This window comes from Phyllobates terribilis, unplaced genomic scaffold (genome assembly GCF_046119375.1).
Source record: "Phyllobates terribilis strain yellow unplaced genomic scaffold, ASM4611937v1 Scaffold_115__1_contigs__length_5345438, whole genome shotgun sequence".
NCBI lineage: Eukaryota > Metazoa > Chordata > Amphibia > Anura > Dendrobatidae > Phyllobates > Phyllobates terribilis.
Genome location: NW_027362875.1, coordinates 1,116,158 through 1,130,314, shown reverse-complemented (window position 1 = coordinate 1,130,314; position 14,157 = coordinate 1,116,158).

Sequence of the window (14,157 nt, the reverse complement as noted above, 5' to 3'; positions counted from 1 at the left end):
CGCCTCAAATAACATTGTACTGCCTCCTCCGAGCACACTACTTCCTTCGATAATAGCCCGCCATGACACTTAACATTCTTGCTCACCAATTCGCTTATCCTAAATGCCCCAAAAAACGCCAGAACAAAGGCCGCCCCAAATGGCCGACATTCATATTCAGAACTACACACACCACTAAGGCAACGCAAAAGCTGACCCAGTATTTCAAACGATACCGGGTGCCGCAAATCACGTACCAAATAGCTCCTCTGAAATGCCTTCATCGCCTGGCGAACCAAGAAATCCTTGGTAAAGTCCCTCCAACCACTTAACTTAAAGAAGAAGGCCAAACCTGCTAACCTACCAGCTACAGCTGAGCCCGATAAACCCTCCTGAAATGCCCTGCCGATCATGTACAACAATAAATAGGGACGGTCCGCTTCCGTCACCTGCTCACCTGCCAACTCCTCTAGCTCCTGCCAAAGATGCCACGCAGAAACATATCGAGACCAAGTACTGGGGTTAACAGAACACCTCACCAAATTCAACGCTGAACGGACACTAGATCCCACAACCACCGCTCGCTTTCCAACTGCTTCGCGTCCGGCGCCAGTTCCCGAAAACGATCCCACTGGAAGCGAGACAATGCATCAGCTATTGAATTCTGAACACCCGGTACATGAACAGCACAAAACCAGACATTAAAATCCAAATACCTGAGTCACTAGATGGCGCAAAAGAGACAGAACAGGCAATGAAACAGCTGACAAGTTGTTAATATAATGCACTACACTCAAGTTGTCACAGAAGAAACGCACTTTCTTGTTCCTCAGCTCAGAGCCCCAAACCTCCAAAGCCACCACAATAGGAAACATTTCCAGCAATGCCATGTTTCTTGTCAATCCTGCATCCTTCCATGATTCCGGCCACTCTCCCACACACCATTTTCCACCGAAATAGGCCCCCAAACCATAAGAACCTGACGCGTCTGTATACAAAACCAGATCCACATTAGAAACGACTTGATCCATCCAAACCGACCTGCCATTATAAGATTGAAGAAAATCCACCCAAATGGACAAATCCGCCTTGTGTTCCAAATTCAGTCTTACAAAATGCAACGGATGTTTAATGCCTGCTGTCGACTGAGCCAACCTACGTGAAAAAACTCTTCCCATAGGTAAAATCCTGCACGCAAAATTTAACTTACCCAAAAGAGATTGCAGTTGGTGCAGGCGCAATTTCTTTGCCCGCAAAGCCTCTTGGACACAAGACTTCAGATCTAACAACTTGTCCTCTGGCAAGCGGCATTCCATCCTGATGGAATCCAATTCAATGCCCAAAAACTTCAAAACCGTGGAGGGGCCCTCCGTTTTCTCCTGGGCCAACGGAATGCCAAAGCGAGATGCTACCTGTTCAACCGTCCTAAGCAGCAAAGAACAAACTGAGGACCCAGCTGGCCCAATATACAAAAAGTCATCTAAATAGTGCAATACGGAGTCCAAGCCAGATTCCTCCCTAACTACCCATTCAAGAAAACAACTGAACTTTTCAAAGTAGGAACACGAGATCGAACATTCCATCGGTAGACTACAATCCACGTAATAATGACCGTCCCAAAAACAACCAAGTAAATTAAAACTGTCTGGGTGTACCGGAAGCAGACGAAAAGCGGACTCAATGTCAGTTTTTGCCATGAGAGATCCTTTTCTCAGCCTCCGCACCCAGTCCACGGCCTTGTCAAAAGAAACATACGATACAGATGCCAAATCTGGATCAATACCATCATTAACTGAACTACCATGAGGATACGACAAGTGATGGATTAACCGAAACTTGTTAGGCTCCTTTTTGGGCACAACGCTCAGAGGAGAAACACATAAACACGGCAACGGAGGTTCCAAAAAAAGGACCAGCCATGTGACCTAACTTAATTTCCTTATCCAATTTTTCCTTAACAACTGCAGCATGCATCCGAGCCGAAATCAAATTCTTAGGCCGCACCGTACGTGGCACAACTGCAGACGGAATCCTGAAGCCAAAATTAAAACCATCCCTCAACAACACAGCTGCTTCCTTATCTGGATACCTACTTAGAAACGGAAGCATCCGATCTATTCTCACTGGTGTCCTCCCTTTTTGAAAAAGAGTCGCTTGATTTTTTCTTTCCTTTCTTAAAGCACTTGGAATGGCTGTGGGACCCTCCGCAGCCTGAACATTCGTGCTTAAACTTACAGTCTGTGCCAAAACGGCATTCCCGCTTGTTAAACTGCCAGCACAGCCCCTTCCTGGAGCCTGACGAGGATGCCACCAAATTGGCAGAACCCCCGCTACTCCCAGGAAAGGACTGCGAGGCCGACCTTGGTGCTGCCATCAATCGCAACCACAAACTAATCTCCTTGTGGTCCCACCGTAAACTCGGACGGACTGCCTTTCTTTGCCTAAACTGTTCATCATACCTCAGCCAGGCCGTCCCGCCATAAACACGGTATGCTTCACTAATCGAATCTAAATAACAAAATAATGCAGAACAGTTCTCCGGAGCTTTCTCCCCAATGACACTCGCTAGTGTGGTAAACGCCTGCAGCCAATTTTGAGAAGTGCGAGGAATCAGATGATAACGCCTGCGCTCCTCCTCATCCTTTTTACTCTCATCTTGCTTTACCATGTCCAAATTAAACTTCTCCAACGGTAACAAAGAAAAAATTTCCACGTACTCATCCTTCCATATTTTTTCTCGCACCTCCTGCTTTAAATGAGCTCCCAAGGGGCCATCAAAGCACACATAAACCTCGCCCCTCGCTCTGTCATCCAACCGCACTGTATCCACTGGAGTCGCCGCAGCCGCTGGTGCCGCAACTGTCTCATTATCTGCAACTGGCGCGGGAATACCTCCACTCACAACTGCCGGGGTCTCCGCAACTGGCCCTGAACCTCCAACACCACCCTGCCAAACTCCTCTAGGACCTGCCGCAGGTGACAAAAAACCCCGCACCATGCTAAGAAATTCCGACACAACGTCACTACCCGTCACCCTGTCAGCCGCCAAGCCCCTCTGAAAATACCGCTCCCTCTGATCTACATCATCCGTATTCCCCCGAGGCGCATTTAAACCATGTGACTTACCAGGCCGACTACGAGGAAGCCTCGGAACAGCCGTTTCGTGTCCTCCGCGGCGATCGTCCCCACTCTCTTCACTGCGAGATGAAATCTGGCCCTCTTCTTCAGAGGCAGAGTCAGGCTCGGGGACATCGCCAGGTAAACCCGACGGAGTCAACCCACCGCTAAACCTGGACCTCCTATCCACAATAGCGCGCTGTCTGGGAGGAGGAGAGACTTCAGCTGCACGCCTGCAGCCAGCATCCCTAGCAGCAATCTGCCCTCTCCCATGGACATCGCACCGGTCCTTGGTGCTACCGACATCCCGGGTGGGTCGTCTCCTGGCCCCCTGCACTGGTCTTCCCAATCTCCGCCGCTGGAGTCCTGCTGATCCTGATGCCTTGTCCCGGTGCGGTTGCACCTGTCGTTCTTCTGGGTCAGCTCCAACTGACCGGTACTGACCGGTACTGCTTTGCTTTCCCCGCTGCATGGGCCCGGCACGGCTGTGCCTGCCGCTCACCTGAAATAGCTCTGGCTGACCTATTCACCCTCCTGCCTCCTTCTGCTCCCTGGGTCCGGCATCCTTCAGGCTCAGCTCACCTTCCCCTGGCTGCTCGCTGGGCCCGAAGTGGATGCCCCGGCCGTTCATATAATGTATCTCTCCCTCCTTCAGCAGCAGAGGCCCTGCTCTCCTGAGCAGCCCGCACTTCCTGGATAGTGGTGCCACATGACCAGGATGACCTCACAGGTGGGGTGGAGCCAACGACGTCACTCACCCCGGCCTCTGGATAATGCCGACGCTGAGAGATTCTTCCATAGCGGCGTGGGATCCGATTAGTCCCCAGAAAATGGAGGGGAGGTGATTACCTGAGATTAATGTCGCGGATGGAATCCAAATGGTTCTTCACATTAAATAGCTTGGCTCTGAAGGGCCTTAATCACGAGAGTCAGCTGTATGCCTTCAACTCGCAGCGGTATATACTGCATGTATTTTTTATCCCAGTACCAATTGAACATTTACATTGCACTTTTATGAACCTCCTTATATTTTATCAATATAATATGTCTTTTGGATATATTCCTTTGAATCCACCTATTTTATATATGTATTTGTTTCTATACATTGATACCCCTATTGGAGATACAATATAATGTTTTTATTTTTCTCCTTCATTTTTTCCTTTTTATCTCTGGATGGTACTAAGTGCCGAATTTATACTATCCTTGTAATATACACTGATTAACAGACTGTTTTTTATAGCCATCAGAAATATAAGTATATCATTTTTATTCATTTTTAACTAATTGTGAAAGTTTGAACAAAGTCTTTTTTATTATTATTTTTTTCACACACAGTCTATTCTTATTGGAATTCTATCTTAGTTCTATTGCACCTCCATATGTCCTTTTGCACCGTCTTGATAGTATTGGATCGTCCACCATTTCTTTGGTTGTATTATCTTTGTGGGCGGCTTTTGGACTTTCTTAGGTTACCAGTTTGACTACCAGCGAGAAGCTGACGAAGAGGAACTGTGAGTCCTCGAAACGCGTAGTTTTTTTTGGCCTATACAGGACATCGAAGGAGAAGGAGAGAGTCAATGCACAGGGATAAGCCCTCCTGATATCCAGAAGATATATATAACCATATCATATTATTGATACAAAATATAAATGCACAGAGTCAATAAAATCACTTAAAAACACCAAACCCCATCCTTACTTTGCAAGATACCTATTCCAAAGGTGTATCTAGGTTTTCTGGCACCCGGTGCAGCAGGGGCTGGCTGGCACATTTTAGCCTGGGGGGCAAGCACACAGCAGTGGCCCATGAGTAGCGGCCCATCCTTAACATGTTTATTACCAGATGCATCATAAGCCTATATTCACACGACCGTATTGTCTAAGTGTTGCCCGTGAAAAAAGCTGACAGCACTTGGACCAGTTCAGATGAGTGTTTGTAGTGGTCAGACATAGTACATATTATTCTTATGTATTACTATTTTTAAAGCTGGTATACCTTTTTAGAGATGTAGTACCAGGGGCGGACCTACCGCCCGTGCAGCCGGTTCATTGAACGGGGGCACCCGAGGGAGAGGGGGCCCCTCCAGCCTCCAGCAGGACCGCCATCATGGCATGACTGCCCTGACTCCAGCATGGGGCCCGGCCGGTCGGGGCCCCCTCGGAGCCCCCCCTCTTGTGCGTCTCCTCATGGGGCCCCCCCCTGCAGGACCCCCCGCCGTCACATGACCGGAGATGTGCCTGCGCTCAGCATGGGCCCCATGCTGAGCGCAGGGACATCTCCGGTCATGTGACGGCGCCGGCACAATACTTACCCCTCCCCGTGCCTCCGCAGCGTCTGCTGCGTCCTCTGACTGTGAAGTCTCAGGTCAGAGGGCGCGGTGACGTCTTTACACCGCGCGCTCTCTCCTGAGCTGTCACATCACAGAGCGGGAAGACGCGCGCAACGCTGGAGTCCGGATTAGCAGCAAGTAAGAAGTGAGGTGAGTATTTGAATTTTTTTTTATATGTAAGGGGGCATGGGGCATTTTATGGTGGGGAGAGAGTGGGTGTGACATCCTGCATGGGGCATTATATGGGGGAGGTGGTGTGACATCCTGCATGGGGCATTATATGGGGGGGGGGATTGGCATCCTGAATGGGGCATTATATGGGGGAGGGGGGAATTGACATCCTGCATGGGGGCATTATATGGGGGTGGGGGGAGGGATGTGACATCCTGCATGGGGCATTATAAGAGGGGAAGGGGGAAGTGACATCCTGCATGGGGCATTATAAGAGGGGAAGGGGGGAAGTGACATGCTGCATGGGGCATTATAAGAGGGGAAGGGGGAAGTGACATCCTGCATGGGGCATTATAAGAGGGGAAGGGGGGAAGTGACATCCTGCATGGGGCATTATAAGAGGGGAAGGGGGGAAGTGACATCCTGCATGGGGCATTATAAGGGAGGCGGTGTGACATCCTGCATGGGGCATTATAAGAGGGGGAGGGGGGAATTGACATACTGCATGGGGCATTATATAGAGGGTGGGTGTGTGACATACTGCATGGGGCATTATAAGGAGGGGGGGTGACCTCCTGCATGGGGCATTATAAGGGAGGGGGTGGTCTGACATGCTGCATGGGGATTGAAAAGGGGGGAAGTGACATCCTGCATGGGGCATTATATGGGGGGAAGAGGTGACATCCTGCATGGGGCATTTTATGGGGGGTAGATGTGACATCCTGCATAGCGCATTAAAAGACGGGTGTCATCCTGCATGGGGCATTATAAGGGGGGAACAGCCTGCATGGAGCGTTATATGGGGGCCAATATTCTGTATGGAGCGTTATATGGGGGTCAGTATTCTGTATGGAGCGATATATGGGGGACAGTATTTGGTAGGGAGCGTTATATGGGGGCCAGTATTCTGTATGCAGTGTTATATGGGGACCAGTATCCTCTATGGAGCGTTATATGGGGACCAGTATCCTGTATGGAGCATTATATGGGGACCAGTATCCTGTATGGAGCATTATAAGGGGGTCAGTATCCTGTATGGAGCATGATATGGTGCCCATAATACTGTATGGAGGACTATACTGTCCGGTCTGCACTGTGCGCTGTGAGGATTCGGCGGTTTCTGAGCTATTGTAGAATTTACAATAGATATCGCTCATGTAATGTAGTAAGTGAAATCCTTGGCCTTGTACTATATATATATATTTCTCTGCAGTATCTGTGCATCATGAATCATGATATGTGTTAAAGGGGCCCACTGAAACTCTGTCGCCCAGAGCCCACAAAAACCTGGAGCCGGCCCTCGGGGTAAGTATAACAAGTTGTATTTTTTTTGCATACAATTAATTAACTTGGAGTGGGGGGAATCAGAGATGCACGGGGGGATGAGAGATGCACGGGGGGGGGCCCTTTATGCTCCCTATGAAGGGCGAGGGGGGCCCCCAAAAAATTCTTGCACAGGGGCCCACTACAGTCTGTGTCCGCCCCTGTGTAGTACGCTGTGTTTTTCTACACTCCTAAAATAACATATCAGCAGAGTAAAGGTGGTCACACATAAGCCCAGGACTGCTAGATAGATACCTATGAATTATTATTTTGTATATGTTTTCAAACATACTTGATCAATGAAATCATCATTGTAAACTTCAACTCCACATAATAGTATATGATGTAGCAGTCACTAATTATGTTGAGTGCTTCATCTGATGTCCGTGCACATAGTATACATAGTATACCACATACAGTACAATATATATAGGAGAATATACAGTATGACTGGTATATAGAGACGAGCAATTTGTAGAACCGTGGTCCAGTGGTCAGATGAATATTCTGTGGCTGCTGAACAGGAGCCACCACATAGTCTCCTTTTTACAGCCCCACATAGCCTTCCATATACTGTACAGTGTGAGCCCCACATAGCCTCCTATATACAATGTGAGCCCTCACACAACCTCCTATATGAGTATGAGCCCTCACATAGCCTCCTATATACAATGTGAGCCCTCACACAACCTCCTATATGAGTATGAGCCCTCACACAGCCTCCTATATACAGTATCAGTCCCCACACAGCCTCCTGCATATAGTGTGAGGACCCACACAGCCTCCTGCATACAGTGTGAGGACCCACACAGCCTCCTGCATACAGTGTGAGGACCCACTGTGTGAGTACAGTGTGAGGACTGGTCGTCGGATATGTTGCACGCTTATTGAGATGTGTTATTGACAGCTCTCTCATTTTTCTTGCCACTGTCTTGTTAAATATACAGGTTGGATACATTTGGTGTTCATGCCATATAAATTCCTGTTTATAACGAGTACATATTTATGATAGGTAGCTTTGTTTTACTACCATTGGCAGGCATTAACTGGATTTTAGGTCCTAGTGACGTTTTATATCTTTTTTACCTACGTATTCATTAAAGGTTATGTTTTAACCTCTTTCACTACTTTAATTGCTTCATATTACCTTTATTGAGTGGTGACCTGTATGATAGTGTGTGAGCACCAGCTCCAGGCGTCCCTGAAGAGGGGCAGGGAAAAAGTAAAGGGGGCAGTGGAAAGGGGGTTTATCCAAGGAGGGGTGAGGTCAGCAGAGTATGAGAGACAGACTCATCCTAAACCAGGGGTCTCAAACATGGGGGCCGCATGTGGCCCTTCAGACTGGTTCATGCGGCCTGTGTGCACCATAGACCCCGATCGCGGCCCGGTCCAGGAGCTGCCGACAGCTGCACTTTAGTTCAGTGTATTGCCGCGCACAGACCGGCTCTCTGCATGATACAATACCAATGCCAGCCACCGGCCTATCAGAGGCCAGCAGCGGACATCCGCGTCCCAGCGCAGCGGTGCATGACATCACTAACATGGGTAGATGTCAGCTGCTGGCCTCTGATAGGCCGGTGGCAGGCATTGGTCTCTGTGCAGCAATACACTGAACTAAAGCGCAGCTGCCGGAAGCTCCTGGACCAGGCCACGATCGTCAAGGGGTCTATGGTGCCTGCGCCCGCATATGCAGAAAGGACACCGAGGGAACGGAGGACAGGTGAGAAGAGACTTTTTTTTTTCTTATATATGTATGTGAAGAATGGAACAGCGGACATTCCTACAATATAGGGACCTGAATGGGGACATTCCTACAATATGGGAACCTGGATAGGAACATTCATACAATGTGGGACCTGGATGGGGACATTCCTACAATGTGGGACCTGAATGGGGACATTCCTGCAATATGGGAACCTGGATAGGAACATTCCTACAATGTGGGACCTGGATGGGGACATTTCTACAATGTGGGACCTGAATGGAGACATTCCTGCAATATGGGGACCTGGATAGGAACATTCCTACAATGTGGGACCTGGATGGGGACATTCCTACAATGTGGGACCTGGATGGGGACATTCCTACAATATAGGGACCTGAATGGGGACATTCCTACAATATGGGAACCTGGATAGGAACATTCCTACAATGTGGGACCTGGATGGGGACATTCCTACAATGTGGGATCTGAATGGAGACATTCCTACAATATGGGGACCTGGATGGGGACACTCCTACAATGTGGGACCTGAATGAGGACATTCCTACTATGTGGCACCTGAATGGAGACATTCCTACAATATGGGGACCTGGATGGGGACATTCCTACAATGTGGGACCTGAATGGAGACATTCCTGCAATATGGGGACATGGATAGGAACATTCCTACAATGTGGGACCTGGATGGGGACATTCCTACAATGTGGGACCTGGATGGGGACATTCCTACAATATAGGGACCTGAATGGGGACATTCCTACAATATGAGAACCTGGATAGGAACATTCCTACAATGTGGGACCTGGATGGGGACATTCCTACAATGTGGGATCTGAATGGAGACATTCCTACAATATGGGGACCTGAATGGGGACATTCCTACAATGTGGGACCTGAATGAGGACATTCCTACTATGTGGCACCTGAATGGAGACATTCCTACAATATGGGGACCTGGATGGGGACATTCCTACAGTGTGGGACCTGAATGGAGACATTCCTACAATATGGGGACCTGGATGGGAACATTCCTACAATGTGGGACCTGGATGGGGACATTCCTACAATGTGGGACCTGAATGGAGACAATCCTACAATATGGGGACCTGGATGGGGACATTCCTACAGTGTGGGACCTGAATGGGGACATTCCTGCAATATGGGGACCTGGATGGGGACATATCTATAATGTGGGGACCTGGATAGGGACATTCCTACAATGTGGAGACCTGGATGGGGACATATCTACAATATGGGGACCTGGATAGGAACATTCCTACAATATGGGACCTGGATGGGGACATTCCTACAATGTGGGACCTGAATGGGGACATTCCTACAATATGGGGACCTGGATGGGGACATTCCTACAATGTGGGACCTGGATGGGGACATTCCTACAATATGGGAACCTGGATAGGAACATTCCTACAATGTGGGACCTGGATGGGGACATTCCTACAATGTGGGACCTGAATGGAGACATTCCTACAAAATGGGGACCTGGATAGGAACATTCATACAATGTGGGACCTGGATGGGGACATTCCTACAATGTGGGACCTGAATGGGGACATTCCTACAATATGGGGACTTGGATAGGAACATTCCTACAATGTGGGACCTGGATGGGGACATTCCTACAATGTGGGACCTGAATGGGGACATTCCTGCAATATGGGGACCTGGATGGGGACATATCTACAATGTGGGGACCTGGATAGGGACATTCCTACAATGTGGGGACCTGGATGGGGACATATCTACAATATGGGGAACTGGATTGGGACATATCTACAATGTGGGGACCTGGATAGCAACATTCCTACAATGTGGGGACCTGGATAGGAACATTTCTACAATGTGAGGACCTGGATGGGGAACATTCCTACAAGATGGGGACATTATAACAAGATGGGGACCTAGATGGGGGACATTACGACAAGATGGGGACCTGGATGGGGTTCATTACGACAAGTTGGGGACCTGAATGGGGGACATTACGACAAGATGGGGACCTGGATGGGGCATTACTACAAGATGAGGACCAGGATGGTGCATCACTACAAGTTGAGGACCAGGATGGGGCATTACTACAAGATGAGGACCAGGATGGTGCATTACTACAAGATGAGGACCAGGATTGGTCATTACTAAAAGATGAGGACCAGGATGAGACATTACTACAAGATGAGGACCAGGATGAGGCATTAGATGAGGCATTACTACAAGATGAGGACCAGGATGAGTCATTAACCCCTTTACAACCCAAGGTGGTTTGCACATTAATGACCAGGCCAATTTTTACAATTCTGACCACTGTCACTTTATGAGGTAATTACTCTGGAACGCTTCAACGGATCTCCCTGATTCTGAGACTGTTTTTTCGTGACATATTGTACTTCATGATTGTTGTAAAATTTCTTCGATATCACTTGCGTTTATTTGTGAAAAAAATGAAAATTTGGCAAAAATTTTGAAAATTTTGCAATTTTCAACATTTTAATTTTTATGTCCTTAAATCAGAGAGATATGTCACACAAAATAGTTAATAAATAACATTTCCCACATGTCTACTTTACATCAGCACAATTTTGGAACCAACATTTTTTTTACTGGGGAGCTATAAGGGTTAAAAGTTGACCAGCGATTTCTCATTTTTCCAACAAAATTTAGAAAACCATTTTTTTAGGGACCACATCATATTTAAAGTCACTTTGAGGGGTCTTTATGACAGAAAATACCCAAAAGTGACACCATTCTAAAAACTGCACCCCTCAAGGTGCTCAAAACCACATTCAAGAACTTTATTAACCCTTCAGGTGCTTCACAGGAATTTTTGGAATGTGGAAGAAAAAAATTAACATTTAACTTTTTTCACAAAAATGTTAATTTAGACCCAATTTTTTTTATTTTCGCAGGGGTAACAGGAAAAAATAGACCCAAAATTTGTTGATCAATTTCTCCTGAGTAAGCAGATACCCCATATGTGGGGGAACAGCACTGTTTGGGCGCACGGCAGGGTACGGAAGGGAAGGACTTTTTAAATGTAAAATTTGCTTGAATAATTAGCGGACGCCATATTGCATTTGGGGAGCCCCTGATGTGCCTAAAAAGTGGAAACCCCCCCACAAGTGACCCCATTTTGGAAACTAGACCCCTCAGGGAACTTATCTAGATGTGTGGTGAGCACCTTGAACCCCCAGGTGCTTCACAGAAGTTTATAACATTGAGCCGTAAAAATAAAATTTTCACATTTTTCCCACAAAAATGTTTTTCAGCCCCCACTTTTGCATTTTCATAAGGGTAACAGGAGAAATTTCACCATAGAGTTTGTTGCTCAATTTCTTCTGAGCAAGCAGATACCCCATATGTGGGGGAAAACCACTGTTTGGGAGCGCGACAGGGTTCGGAAGGGAAGGAGCGCCATTTGACTTTTTGATTGTAAAATTTGCTTGAATAATTAGCGGATGTGCCACTGATGTGCCTAAACAGTGGAAACCCCCCACAAGTGACACCATTTTGGAAACTAGACCCCTCGGGCAACTTATCTAGATGTGTGGTGAGCACCTTGAACCACCAGGTGCTTCACAGAAGTTTATAACATTAAGCCGTAAAAATAAAATTTTCACATTTTTCCCACAAAAAATGTTTTTCAGCCCGCACTTTTGCATTTTCATAAGGGTAACAGAAGAAACTGCACTATGCAGTTTGTTGTGCAATTTCTCTTGAGTTAACAGATACCCCATATGTGTGGGAAAACCACTGTTTAGGCGCGCGGCAGGGTTCGGAAGGGAAGGAGCACCATTTGACTTTTTGATTGTAAAATTTGCTTGAATAATTAGCGGATGTGCCCCTGATGTGCCTAAACAGTAGAAACCCCCCACAAGTGACACCATTTTGGAAACTAGACCCCTCAGGGAACTTATCTAGATGTGTGGTGAGCACCTTGAACCCCCAAGTCCTTTACAGAAGTTTATAACATGGAGCCGTGAATATAAAAAAAATCAAACTTTTTCCACAACAATGATGTTTTAGCCCCAATTTTTTTTTTTTCACAAGGGTAAGAGGAGAAAATGGACCCCAAAAACTTTTGTGCAATTTCTCCTGAGTACGCCAATACCCCATATGTCGGGAAAATACAGTGTTTGGGCGCACGGCAGAGTTCAGAAGGGAAGGAGCACTGTGTGACTTTTTGAACGCAAAATTGGCTGGAATCGATAGCGGACGCCATGTCGCGTTTGAAGAGCCCCTGATGTGCCTAAATAGTTGAAACCCCCCACAAGTGACCCCATTTTGGAAATTACACCCCTCGAGGATTTTATCAAGGGGTATAGTGAACATTTTGAACCCAGAGGTACGACACAAAATTTGATGACATTAGGTCATCATATTGAATAAGTTGTCATTAGTCTTGAGCGCAAGTGCTCGCTACTTGAGTTTGCATCGGGTACTCAGGTATGCACCATGTATCACAGGTGCTCAACTGAAATGCTCGAGTCCCCTCCCGCATGTTTCACGGTTATTAGACACCCCCAAAAAAACATGCGGGGATCGCTCGAGCATGGCAGGCAATCCCCGCGAGGTTATTTTGGCCACGAAGCATGTGGGGCGGAGACTCGAGCACCCGCGATACTCAATGCATACCCGAGTACCTGATGCAAACTCAAGTAGCGAGCACTTGTGTTCAACACTAGTTGCCATATCGTCATCTTTTTTTTTTTTAATAAGAAAAAAACAACCCTTACCCCCAACCCTAACCCTACCCTAGCCCAACCCTGACCCCAACCCTAACATTAGCACAACCCTAACCCCAACCCCAGCCCTAGTGTTAATTTTTTACGCCGTTACTCGTGCGGTATAAGTGATTAGACTACCTTATTCTTCGGGTCGGTGCGACTACAGAGATACCAGAATGATATCGGGTTTTTATGATTGACAGCTGTCACACACTAAGAGACACATATTTTGTAAAATCTAGTTTTTGCATCGCCATATTTTGAGAGCTATAATTTTTCCATATTTTGGCCGACAGAGTCATGTGATAGATTTTTTTTTGCGGGACAAGCTGACGTTTTTATTGGTGCCATTTTCAGGCACGTGACATATTTTGATCGCTTTCTATTCCAGCTTTTGGGAGGCAGAATAAACAAAAACCTACAATTCAGGAATTTTTTTTTTTTTTTTTATTCTACTCCGCGTGTGGTAAAATTGATAAGGTAGCTTTATTCTTCGGGACAGTACGTTTACAGTGGTACCACATTTATATCGTTTTTCTATGTTTTGGCGATTTTACACAATAAAAGACATTTTATAGAAAAAATTATTTTTTTGCATCGCTTTATTCTGAGAGATATAACTTTTTGAATTTTCGGATTATGGAGCTGTATGGCGGCTTGTTTTTTGCGGGACAAGATTACGTTTTCAGCGGTACCATTTTTATTTATATTCATCTTTTTGATCGCGTGTTATTCCATTTTTTGTTTGGCGGTATGATGATAAAGCATTGTT